This window comes from Pongo abelii, chromosome 4 (genome assembly GCF_028885655.2).
Source record: "Pongo abelii isolate AG06213 chromosome 4, NHGRI_mPonAbe1-v2.0_pri, whole genome shotgun sequence".
In the NCBI taxonomy this organism is placed as follows: Eukaryota; Metazoa; Chordata; class Mammalia; order Primates; family Hominidae; genus Pongo; species Pongo abelii.
The window spans coordinates 103,142,716-103,156,566 of record NC_071989.2 but is presented as its reverse complement, the minus strand read 5'-3'; the positions used below and the strand labels follow the sequence as shown (position 1 = coordinate 103,156,566).

The 13,851-nt window shown below is 39.5% G+C and overlaps 1 long non-coding RNA gene across 2 annotated transcripts; it reads right to left on the bottom strand.

The window, feature by feature from the left end:
* Nucleotides 1-1,019: 1,019 nt before the first annotated feature.
* Nucleotides 1,020-10,873, bottom strand: LOC129059470 (uncharacterized). 2 transcript variants are annotated; one of them, XR_008525390.2, is made up of 3 exons: nt 10,508-10,873; nt 4,999-5,164; nt 1,020-1,357 (listed from the first exon to the last, which is right to left on the bottom strand). It is a non-coding gene; the product is annotated as an uncharacterized LOC129059470 (long non-coding RNA). The 2 variants fall into 2 exon arrangements; XR_008525389.2 differs by having other exon boundaries at nt 4,832-5,164; nt 10,508-10,864.
* Nucleotides 10,874-13,851: the final 2,978 nt, after the last annotated feature.

The following is a 13,851-nucleotide window of genomic DNA, read 5'->3' as shown; positions in this document are numbered from 1 at the left end:
ATTTCCATATATAAGCATATAATTTCACATAAATGGTTGAATGTGATTTTTTTTTTCAGTAGAGTCTTTTTTTTTTTCTTACTATTTTTACTTCCTTTATCTTCTAGCCCTCTTACCCATGTAGCCTTGGTAGGAGACCTTTCTAACTTCAGAACATGTCAAGTAGGTTAAAACACCCCTATTCGACTCAGATTTTTGGGCGGATACTGCACTTCAAATGTTAGCCAGGTTTGGAAGCTCTGTAGCAACAGATTCTCGTTAGTAGTCTGCTAAACCTATACTTAGAGAAGTGTTATTTGATTTTACACAAAGAATTGAAGACCTAAAGTTGCTGGCAGGTAAACAGGTTCTTTTTTTTTTATGGTACTCCAGTTTAAAAATGCGGAAATAGGCCATGTGTGGTGGCTCACACCTGTAATCCCAGCATTTTGGGAGGCCAAAGTGGGTGGATCACCTGAGGTCAGGAGTTCGAGACCAGCCTGACCAACACGGTGAAATCCTGTCTCTACTAAAAATACAAAAATTAGCTGGGCGTGGTGGCACATGCCTGTAATCCCAGCTACTCAGGAGGCTGAAGCAGGAGAATTGCTTGAACCCATGAGGCAGAGGTTGCAGCGAGCCAAGATTACGCCATTGCACCCCAGACTGGGCAACAAGAGTGAAACTGTCTCAGAATGAATGAATGAATGAATGAATAAATAAATAAATAAGTAGAAAATTAAAATGCAGAAATAAACATTATGTGACTTAAAAGATCATCCTGTGGGCATTGACAGGGAAGGGCACAAGGGGACTTTTGGGCTGATGGAGATGTTCTAGAGCTTGAACTAGTAGTGGATACATGAGCATAGGGGATTTATCAAACCCGGCCCAACTATGTGCTTAAAATAGATGCAGTTTACTGTAAGTAAATTATACACAAATGAAGGTTATAAGACAAAAGCATTTCTATTCATTTACACTCTGGGTTTTGGAATTTGCTGTGAAATCCTTTCAAAAGAGCTCCAGAGTCTTGATAATAATGTCAAGGATATACCTACGCATTTATTTTCACTACAGTCCTCATCCCTCCTCCACTGGTGGTAACGTGAGTTTCAGATGATTTATTCTGTGGAGCCACTTAAGGACTAGGAAGGGAGGGTGTAGCAAAAGTGGCTCTGTGGGTGACCAGGCGCCACTCAAGGAAATGTCAGCAGCTGTGGGCATTGCACCCTCATTCTGCTACAGAAGTGGCTCGGCTTTCTGTTCTTCCACAAACATCTCACAGGTGGTAGCAAATCATGTAGAAAGAGGCAGTTCTTGATGTAGTATCATGGAGACAGAGTCCAATTCTCTCTTCTTTTTCTCTCTTTCATTACTATATCAAATATAGGTCAGGCGGAACAATTGGTACAAGTTAATGAGACATCATCGTTTCTCATGCAAGCCAATCTCCAACTGCTTGTTACCATTTTGCTTAAGGTGGTTTGGGGCTAAACTTAATTGTGCTTTTTGTTTTGTTGTTTACTTTAATCATGATAACCAATAAGTTACACTTCCAGGAATGATTTCATAGTATGTCCACTCAAAATTCCCCTTGGTTAGAAACAGTGAAATTTAGATCATGAAATGGGCAAAGCAGATAGTCTCATTTCCCCTAGCCTCCCAACATTTAGACTTTCATTAAACACTGTTCTCCCTGTGTGTTATCAGGGACACCCTGCCTTACATCTCAATTTTTGTTAAATGCAACAATGCCTATGTTCATGTACGCTCTTCATTTGCTATTGCTAAGTTCTAGAGAGGGTCCAGTCATAATTCTGGCTTCAGCCAAAGCAAAGGAGCACGGTAGAGTCAGGGAGATCTGGTGGGGCTGGAAAATGCAGAAGGTGGAGTAAAGTGTGGCAGTGAGTGAATCTGATGGGGATCTGGGCTGGGAATTGTAAGAGAGGTGGGGGATCTGGGCAAGCATGTGGCTGGCATGGGAAAGCACACTATCTACCCAAATGTCTCCACCACCTCCAATGAAACCTCTAAACCATGTTTCCCAATTACTTTTTAATATTCACAACTACAGTTCACAAATGTAAAGTTTGAAAATAATGCAAATTTGTAATCTAATATTGGGTGTGTAACACTGAATCAATGAATTTTTTATGCTCATAACACAAAGAAAAACTTAATTCAAATTGGTTGTGTAGAATCTGTGATAGTTTATGGAGTTTAGGTTGAAGTTTTTGATAGTGTTGTCAACCCTTCTAAGAAAAGCTCTAGAGTCTCGATAATAATGTTAAGGATATACACAAAACTGAAGAAAGATACTACAGATACTCATGAGGAAAAACTTCAACTACTTTCGAGAAAGTCAGAAAAATGGATTTATGGATATATGTCTGGCGTGTATGTATGTATGTATTTTAAATATCTCAACAAAATTCCTAGGAATTCCATTGAATAATTATTTACTAGCCTGGTTTAAGTAATAAATAACAAAACTATATATTTAAGTAATGAAACTATTCAATAATGAAGTTTTCATTTTATCCAAATTGAGAGAAAGAGACCAACAGATATTTACATTATAACACTTAATAGATACAATAATGGTATGACCAAATGCTAAAAGCTGTAGGAAGTCAATCAATTATCCACTAAGATTCTGTTCTTTAACATTTCGCCAGGTGGCACACCCACAGTAGGAAGGACCTGAAGCTGCTACCACACTTGGTGGGAGGGGTGGGCCAAAGGGGAAAATATTGCCCCTCTCTAGGCCTCTAACCCCTCAGGAGATCTTCCTCATCAGATTGGATATGAGTATGACTAAGATGAAGATAACTGCTTTTTAAAGGAAAATGCCAGTGAGTGCTGTCAGCAAGATGAGAAAATAAGACTTCCCAGCTCTCTCCCTCTTGCAAAAACATCAATTTGAACAACTATCCATGCATGAAAATACCTCCACAAGAGCTAAGGGATCCAGGTGAGAGATTATAGCACCTGAGTGCAGCACAGAAATAAGAAGCTGCATTGAAGAGGGTAGGAAAGATAGTTTCACATTATCCTTGTCACCCTTTGCCTAAGCTCACACAGTACAGTGCAAAGTTACTGTCTACCTGATCCAATTTTGGGCAAAACCAAACTTTTGTCAGCTTTAGGATGACTTCAGTTTTAGGATGACACAAAATGTGAGAGACAGAGCAAAAGATGAAAATAATACAGGATCCTGGGTGACTTTATTGAGCTACTAAGTCAAACATTTCTTGAAAACTTTATTACTTTAGACTTTCAAGTTTTATAAAACAATGTATAATCCCTTTATTGTATAAATCAGCTGGAATAGGATTGTCTGTTACTTGCAATAGAAATATCCTAACTGATATATTTTTAAAAAAGAGTATTATTACCACATATATCAGTCATACACTTTAGATCTTAAGTATAAACATAAGTAAATGACATGATTATTTTTAAAAACTTTGGATAAGCAAATCAAAGTTGTAAGACAGACCACTGACTTAGTAGTATTTTTTTAGTAGATTTTTTCAGTAGTATTTTTCAGTAGTATTTTTTCAGTAGATAGATACTGAATCACTTGATGTAGAATAGTTTTTAATGTTTTTAGTATCTTTTTGAAAGGGATTTGAACATTAAAAAATATAAAAATTTTACCTTGCCTTGGCAACATGTTTAGATCTCAACACCAAATTTATGTTTCTGAATATATATATATATACACACACACACATATACATACATATATACATATATGTACACATATGTATATACGTATGTACACATACATGCACACATACATGCACACATACATGCACACATACATATACACGTATGCATATGCGCATGCGTACACGTATGCATATGCGCATGCGTACATGTATGCGTGTGTGTACATGTATACGTGTGTGTATGCATGTATACGTGTTTACACACACGTACACATATGTGTATACATACACGTATACATATGTGTATATATACATATATACGTATATATGTGTGTATATATACATATATGTGTATATATTCATAGTTTTAAAGTACATATTGATAAAACATGATCAATCTAGTCTGGGATAAACTTCTCTGTTTGCAAAAAGCAAAATTATTTTAGATGATTTCTAATTGCTAATGAACCTGTGGTGCTTAAGAGTATTAGGGTTTTCTAGAGGGACAGGACTAACAGGATAGACGTATATATAAAGGGGAGTTTATTAAGGAGTATTGACTCACATGATCACAAGGTAAAGTCCTACAATAGGCTGTCTGCAAGCCAAGGAGCAAGGAGGCCAGTCCAAGTCCCAAAACCTCAAAAGTAGGGAAATTGACAGTGTATCCTTCAGTCTGAGACAGAAGGCCCAAGAGCCCCTGGCAAATCCCTGGTGTAGATCCAAGAGTCCAAAATCTGAATAACTTAGAGTCTGATGTTCGAGTGCAGGAAGCATCCAGCACAGGAGAAAGATGTGGGCCAGAAGACTAAACCAGTGTAATCCTTCCACGTTATTCTGCCTGCTTTTATTCTAGCTGCACTGGCAGCTGATTAGATGGTGCCCACCCAGATTGGGGGTGGGTCTGCCTCTTGTAATCCACTGACTCAAATGTTAATCTCCTTTGGCAACGCCCTCGCAGACACACCCAGGAACAATACTTTGCATCCCTCATTCCAATGAAGTTGACAATCTTAACCATCAGAGATGTGGAACAATTTCTCCAAAGTACAAACTTAAGCTTTTTTCCTCCCTGCACCTTTCATAATAACTCAGGTTTTTCAAGTTTCAGGAATGAAAATATTTCAACTAACCAAAGAGTTATTAAGCTGAGAACATAGATAAAATCTTACTATTTCAAGTAGAGCAATGTAATCATAAACCACTTGAACATTAGCCAGCTTGTAGTATTATTATATATGGCTGAAAGAGCATGCCACAAGTTGTCATGAAAGAAGAAGTTCAGAATATCAGTTCTTTTCATGTAAACTCATCTTTCTCATCCCTTTGATGTTTTCACCTCCAAACAGGAGAAGCAGTCTTGGGAATCTGAGCCATTTTCCCTCCAGCAGCTTTCATTAACCTTCAAGATTGTTTTTCTTGTTTACTGAAGAGCTGTGACTTGTCCTATCGAAATCTTGCTCTTGACTCAAGTCTCTGTTACTGCCCCTTGTCTGAGAGACTTGCTGCAGCAAGAGAGAAAGAAATGGATAGAGAGAAGTTGATATAGATGTGCATTGTGTTTTCTCTACACAGTAAACATCTGTTCATAGAACATAGCTAAGTATTTCTCTGTGTAAATGTGGAAGGGTGGGTTCAGGAAGCTGTGAGACAGCAAGATGGTTCTGGAAGGAACTGTATCAGACCAGGAGGACTTATTGGCCACACTGGTCACAAACAATAACTAGATGAAAAGAGGACACACAGGAGTTACTGTAAGAAGATGGATGTATCAGCCCACCCTAGGGAGCATCTGACTGTGCTGCCTCATATCCCGACTGCAGGGAGATAAGGTCTTTAGGTGACTCTCCTCATTATAATGAGATACTAATAAGGCATAATGAAGGAAATAGTAAACCCAAGTGGGACGTTTGTGACCAAGACTTGGAGGGGCCTAGAGATGGAAAGAGGAAGCTTTCGGGGGAGCTTGGAGGTACTGAAGGGGAGGAGGCAGGAAGGGGAAGAGCCAGACTCCTCACTGTGTCACTGAGTCTTAGGCTCCGGCTGGTTATTAGGACAGCTTGAGGCAAATGATTTCAAGCGGGAATTCACAGGAAATGAGGTTCTGCTACTCTGACTCTGTGCTTTTACTGGAAAGACTGCTGCCAAAGGCTATTTGGCTGAGAACACGCAGACCAATCCCAGTTTGTACAGGACTTTCCCAGTTTTAGCACTAAAAGTCTTGGGAAACTTTTCAGTGGCTGGCCACCCTAGAACCCTGTGGAGTTGGATTTGGGCCTGGTGCTTAATGACCTTGCAGGAAATGGTGCTCTCTTGGATGCCATATTACTGACCAACACAAGTCAAAGGAGAATCAGTGGAAGAAAATTTAAAAAACATAGTTTACACAGGAGATTTACTTTTCTCTGCATTTTAATTTGGATTCCATGTGCCCTTGATCCAGGGAAAGAGGGACAGAGTCATTACTATTGAGGTTCCAGATCATACTTCCATTCTTCCTCCAGGCTGGGTAAGGCATCAGTGATCAACAGACCTGCATTCTGAGTTCAGGGGACAGAGAAAAGCTTTAGGACTATGAGGTGGAGGAGGGTGGGAGTAGATGCCTGGCTATGGAGTAGGTTTCTTCTTTTCTCCACCTCTGCCACAGCAAGAAGCTGGCTATTCATTCAATTTTACTCTTTCTCCTGATGGAAAACAAAGTGTATGCCACAGTTCTTGTTGGAAGAAGCCATTACTATTTGAAAATATGGAAGAGGGAATCAAATTATACAAAAAAATCCACTGATTGCAACTAAAAATATGTGTGTATGTGAGAAAAACAGCTGGGGAAAATATATAAGATAAAACAGTGCCATGGAACAAAGAAGAGTCATATTAACCTGTAGGAGCAGTTACCTGTCCTTTGTGGAAATTAGAAAACAGAACAGTAACACTCTTTCACTCTATAAAAGGCTGTCCAGCACGTGGGTGAGCCCCTGCTGATGTGAATACATGATGGATACAGAGCTGAAGAGCTCCTAGGGGGGTGGAGTGGGACATAGAAGAGTGGGTAATTTACCTTTGAAGCCTTTGAAGCTGCTTCAGTGGCTTCAAATTATTCATTGGGATATAATACTTTTTCCTTGAAGGAAGACTTCATGGTCAAATAAGTTTGGAAAGTACCTTTCCCTTAGCTCTTTTTACAGTATGTACTTTGGCATGTCAAACTACTTAAATTTGTTTAGCTATTTTGAAAAGTAACCTTATTTTAAATTGGGAAACAATTATTATCATCTCAGGGATATGGTGACCTATAGAACACAGTTTCAGAAATACTGCCTCAGAAGGTTTGTTTCTAGAATAATACCAGTGAAAATCTTAGAAAGGAATGTCCTTGAAATTCTTTTAGGGGTCAATGGCATCTTCACTGGTAAATTTCCAAAATGGAACCTTCTGCAATCAGAGGTATAGGACCAGTGTCAATACCAACTGCCCAGGAAATTCGGTCCCTCCACTTAAACCCAGGTTTGACATTGGAATGCCTGCATTTTCAGAAAAGAAGCATTATCTTATTTCATTGGAGCTCTGAATCATTGAATCTTTGTGAATTCTCTTGTTGAACAAATATTTTAAATCCAAAATCTAAATGAGACATCTTTCAGAAATGTTGTAAACAAGGAAAGGGTTTAAAAGGCAAATATGATCATTGAAGTGGCCATTTCAAGGTCCAAGTGATAATGTAAAAAGAAGGTTTATCACTTAAGACAATTGTTGAAATCCTTTCTAAAATTTAGATGGGAGAAAAAATAAAAATTATGTTGAATAAGGGCCCACTGAGAAAAGATTGCTATTTACTTGGGGAAATAGTTGAACTAGTTAAATACAAATATAATTTCTACTCAAACACTACCCTTACAATTGCAAACTTGTTGAAAGGGCAAAACATAGGAAAATTACTCTATAAATATTTTATAACTAGAGAACATTTTAGCTGAGCAGCCTAAACATAGCCTTTTAGGTTAGAGAAAATATACTCTCATTTTCATAGGATGTAAATAGGTCATCCATCATTATCCGAGATAATTCTTTTGCATTTAACTAAAAAAAAGGGCTTTGTTCCGATGAAACAGGCACTGATTAATAATATTTAGAAACAAGATATATTTTCTTTCAAGAATTCTTCTGAAGATCTGTCTTTATTGAGTTTTCCTAAGATGTATGAAGCTTTGTACAGATTTATTTTATTTGACTAAAGTCTTCTTGAAAAGCAGTTTCTCTCTGAGAGTCATGAGACATAGGGAGAAGAGTAGATATGTGGGCCTTGGATGACCTTTTGTGTTCTTTCTGGAATTGTCATGTTCATACACTGAACCATGACTGGGAAAATTTGTGAATGGTGTTTTTCTTGGGGACTTCCACACCCCCCAAGAATATTTCCCCTCCCCATTTTATAAGCTCCACAGGATCCAGCCCTTTAGTTCCCTGACTTCCCAGAGATCCTTCTTAGGTACTCCACCCTGGCCTGCTTAATAATGCACCTTTCCTATATGTCATTGCAACTTCAAATCTTACCCTCCTACCTTCTTCACAAAAACAAAACATTGGAAACAAATGTGAAACAGTAAGAAAATTTAAAAAATGGATTCTTATGAAATACTAATAAATAATTAAATGGATATTTTGATCACTAAAGAAATGTTAAGCAAAACAACTCAGACGCATGAAGACAAATGCCACATGTTCTCAGTTATAAGTGGGAGCTAAATAACATGTACACATGGATGCAGACTGTGGAATGATAGACACTGGAGACTAGGAAGGTGGCGGGGGACAGAAGGTGGGTGGATGATGATAAATTACTTAACGGGTACAATGTGCGTTGTTCTAGCAAGGGATACACTAAAAACTCTGACTCCACCACTATGCAATCTATACATGTAACTAAATTACCTTTGTACCCCATACATGCATACAAAAATATTAAGGAAAAAACAGGATATAAATTCTGTGTATTATATAATCCATATATTAAATTATTTTTTAATATATTCTGCATATGTGTGTATATATGTATATAAAATATGTAAATTCTACCTATTCTCCCTATACCTTTGTATCTATACATACATGCACACACACTGTTTATAGCATTTATCTCTTTAATTACAGTTGATTTTTGTCTTCTTTATGTTTTATTCAATTTCCTACAATGAATGTGTATTACTTTCCTAGAAAGAAATAATGAAAATGGTTGAAAATAATAGAGCTATATTCTCTGTGGTTCATGTATTTGAATCCTTGGTTTTTGCTAGAAGAACTGAATTTATTTCTGTTCCTCCAGCAAACTGATATTATGTTAACGTCTGTCATGCAGACCTTGAATTTTGTGTCAAGAAGTCTGGAGTATAGACTTGGCTCTCTGCTGATTGGCTCTGTGACTTTGGGCAAGTTCCCTGGCCTCTCTGAGCCTCAGTTTTTTCACCAATAATAGAAGAGGTCTGGGAGGATCATGGTGGACGGGAAGCAGGACTAGATTGCAGCTCCCACTTGGACAGACAGAGCAGTGTGTGGAAGTTCGCATCATGAACTTTTGCTCCAGAATGATTGCAGGAATAAATCAGGAAAGCCAAGAGAACCCACAGCGCTCTGAAGGAAGCAGATTGCTCCTGCAGGACCCAGGGGACAGCCCAAATACTGTGTGAAGGGGTGGGTCGCCCCTCCACACCTGTGGGTGTTTCTCATTAGGTGGAAGGAGAGACTTGGAAAAGAAAAAGACACACAGACAAAGTATAGAGAAAGAAATAAGGGGACCCAGGGGACCAGCGTTCAGCATATGGAGGATCCCTCTGGCTTCTGAGTTCCCTTAGTGTTTATTGATTATTTGTCGGTGTTTCTCAGAGAGGGGGATGTGTCATGGTCACAAGACAATAGTGGGGAGAGGGTCAGCAGACAAACACGTGAACAAAGGTCTTTGCGTCATAGACAAAGTAAAGAATCAAGTGCTGTGCTTTAGATATGCATACACATAAATATCTCAATGCTTTGCTAAGCAGTATTGCTGCCCGCATGTCTCACCTCCAGCCCTAAGGCGGTTTTTCCCTATCTCAGTAGATGGAACATACAATCGGGTTTTATACCGAGACATTCCATTGCCCAGGGACGGGCAGGAGACAGATGCCTTCTTCTTGTCTCAATGGCAAGAGGCATGCCTTCTTCTTATACTAATCCTCCTCAGCACAGACCCTTTACGGGTGTCGGGCTGGGGGACGGTCAGGTCTTTCCCTTCCCACGAGGCCATATTTCAGACTATCACATGGGGAGAAACCTTGGACAATACCTGGCTTTCCTAGGCAGAGGTCCCTGCGGGCTTCCACAGTTTTTGTGTCCCTGGGTACTTGAGATTAGGGAGTGATGATGACTCTTAAGGAGCATGCTGCCTTCAAGCATTTGTTTAACAAAGCACATCTTGCACAACCCTTAATCCATTTAACCCTGAGTTTTACACAGCACATGTTTCAGAGAGCACGGGGTTGGGGGTAAGGTCACAGATTAACAGCATCTCGAGGCAGAAGAATTTTTCTTAGTACAGAACAAAATGGAGTCTCTTATGTCTACTTCTTTCTACACAGACATAGTAACAATCTGATCTCTCTTGCTTTTCCCCACACTGTGAGTGCCCAAACTGTGGAAGTGGGAAAGAGGGATCATCCATCCCTGAACACACACTCTCACTGGGGAACCTGAAGGTCTAGATCATGGGAGAAGATTCTGACCTTACCTGGAGCTGAATCAATCTAGAGAGCCGAGCAAAATACAGGGGTAAAGCCCTGTGGGCTCGCTGGGTCCCCTAGCAAGCCATTCTGCCTTACCTCACAGGGATCCTTGAGGAAAGCTGCCAGAGGCACTGGGAAAAGGCCACTGCAGAAGAAAACCTCCAGCTGAAGTTTGTAACAATTTGAACTGATAGAGAAGTCTCCTGGCCAGAACTCGGGGGAGGGCATGAATCCAGTGTGCAGACTTCACAGGTGAGGGAAGCACAAAAGCCCTATTTACTTTCACAGCTTGGAGGCAGGTAGCCCGGGGCAAGTTCTCAGCCCTGCTCACCCACTGCCTGGAAATAGACTTGCTACTGTTAGGTGGGGCATGGTGGGAGTGAGACTGGCCCTTTGGGTTCTGTGGGAGCTGGGTGAGGCCTGTGACTGCTGGCTTTCCTTCACTTCCTTGACAACCTGTATAACACAGTAGAGGCAGTCATAATCCTCCTAGGAACACAGCTCCATTGACCTAGGAACCACACCCCCATCCCCAAGAGCAGCTGCAGCAAGACCTGCCCAAGGAGAGTCTGAGCTCAGACATGACTTACCCTGCCCCCACCTGATGGTACTTCCCTACCCACCCTGGTAGCTGAAGAAAAGGGGCATATACTCGTGGGAGTTCTAGGGCCCTGCCCACTGCCCCATACTACCACAGCTGATGCTCTCTTGAAAGCGCCACCTCCTGGCAGGAGGCCAACCAGCACAAAAATAATGCATTAAACAACCAAAGCACAGAATCCATTTCACTCCCTTGCCACTTCCACCAGAGCAGGTGCTGGTATCCCCAGCTGAGAGACCCATAGACAGTCCACATCACAGGAATCTGTGCAGACAACCCCCACTAGCCCAGAGCTTGGTAGACTTGCTGGGTGGCTAGAACCAGAAGACAGATAACAATTACTACAGCTTGGCTCTCAGGAAGCCACATCCCTAGGAAAAGAGGGAGAGTACTACATCAAGGGAACACCCTGTGGGACAAAAGAATCTGAACAACAGCCTTCAGCCCTAGACCTTCCCTCTGACAAAGCCTACCCAAATGAGAAGGAACCAGAAAATCAACTCTGGTAATAAACAAAGTTCTTTAACACCCCCCCAAAATCACACTAGCTCACCAGCAATGGATCCAAACCAAGAAGAAATACCTGATTTACCTGAAAAAGAATTCAGGTTAGTTAATAAGCTAATCAGAGAGGCACCAGAGAAAGGTGAAGCCCAATTTAAGGAAGTCAAAAATTGATACAAGAAATGAGGGGAGAAATTTTCAATTAAATAGATAGCATAAATAAAAAACAATCAAAACTTCAGGAAACAATGAACACATTTATAGAAATGCAAAATGCTCTAGAAAGTCTCAGCAATGGAATTGAACAATCAGAATAAAGAACTTCAGAGCTTGAAGATAAGGTTTTCGAATTAACTCAATCCAATAAAGATAAAGAGAAAAGAATAAGAAAATATGAACAAAGCCTCCAAAAAGTCTGGGATTACGTTAAACAACCAAACCTAAGAATAATTGGCATTGCTGAGGAAGAAGAGAAATCTAAAAGTTTAGAAAATATATTTGGGGGAATAATCGAGGAAAACTTCCCCAGCCTTGCTAGAGACCTAGACATCCAAATACAAGAAGCTCAAAGAACACCTGGAAAATTCACTGCAAAAAGATCATCGCCTAGGCACATTGTCATCAGGTTATCTAAAGTTAAGACGAAGGAAAGAATCTTAAGAGCTGTGAGGCAAAAGCACCAGGTAGCCTATAAAGGAAAACCTATCAGATTAACAGTAGATTTCTCAGCAGAAACCCTACAAGCTAGAAGGGCTTGGGGTCCTATCTTCAGCCCTTAAACAAAACAGTTATCAGCCAAGAATTTTGTATTCAGCAAAACTAAGCTTCATAAATGAAGGAAAGATACAGTCATTTTCAGACAAACAAATGCTGAGAGAATTCGCCACTACCAAGCCACCACTACAAGAACTACTAAAAGGAGCTTTAAATCTTGAAACAAATCTGGAAACATATCAATACAGAATCTCTTTAAAGCATAAATTTCACAGGACCTATAAAATAAAATACGATTCAAACAAAACAAAACAAAACAAAAAACAAGTTATACAGGCAACAAACATGGAATAATACCTCACATCTCAATACTAATGTTGAATGTAAATGGCCCAAATGCTCCACTTAAAAGATACAGAACTGCAGAATGGATAAGAATTCACCACTGAACCATCTGCTGCCTTCAAGAGACTCACCTAACACATAAGGACTCACATAAACTTAAGGTAGAGGGGTGGAAAAAGACATTCCATACAAATGGACACCAAAAGCGAGCAGGAATACTATTCTTACATGAGACAGAGCAAACTTTAAAGCAATGGCAGTTAAAAAAGACAAAGAGGGGCATTATATAATGATAAAATGCCTTGCCCAATAGGAAAATATCACAATCCTAAATATATATGCACCTAACACTGTAGCTCCCAAATTTATAAAGTAATTACTAATAGACCTAAGAGATAGACAGCAACACAATAATAGTGAGGGACTTCAGTGCTCCACTGACAGCACAAGACAAATCATCAAGACAGTCAATAAAGTAACAATGGATTTAAACTATACCCTGGAACAAATGGACTTAACAGATAGTTACAGAACACTCTACCTAATAACCGCAGAATATACATTTTATTCATTAGCACATGAAACTTTCTCCAACATAGACCATATAATAGGCCACAAAACGAGCCTCAATAAATTTAAGAAAATTGAAATTATATCATGCACTCTCTTAGACCACAGTGGGATAAAACTGGAAATCAACTCCAAAAGGAACCTTCAAAACCATGCAAATACATGGAAATTTACCTGCTCCTGAATGAGCATTGCGTCAAAAATGAAATCAAGATTGAAATTAAAAAATTCTTCAAACTGAATGACAATAGTGACACAACCTATCAAAACCTCTGGGATACAGCAAAGGTGGTGCTGAGAGGTAAGTCCATAGCCCTAAATGCCTACATCAAAAAATCTGAAAGAGAACAAACAGACAATCTAAGGTCACACCTCAAGGAACTAGAGAAACAAGAACAAACCAAACCCAAAACCAGAAGAAGAAAGGAAGTAAGATCAGAGCAGAACTAAATGAAACTTAAACAAACAAACAAAAAATACAGAAGATAAATGAAACAAAAAGCTGGTTCTTTGAAAAGATAAATAAAATTGATAGACCATTAGCAAGCTTAACCAAGAAAAGAAGAGAGAAAATCCAAATAAGTTCAATTAGAAATGAAACGGGAGATATTACAACTGACACCACAGAAATACAAAAGATTATTCAAGGCTACTATGAACACCTTTACATGCATAAACTAGAAAACCTAGAGGAGAGGCATAAATT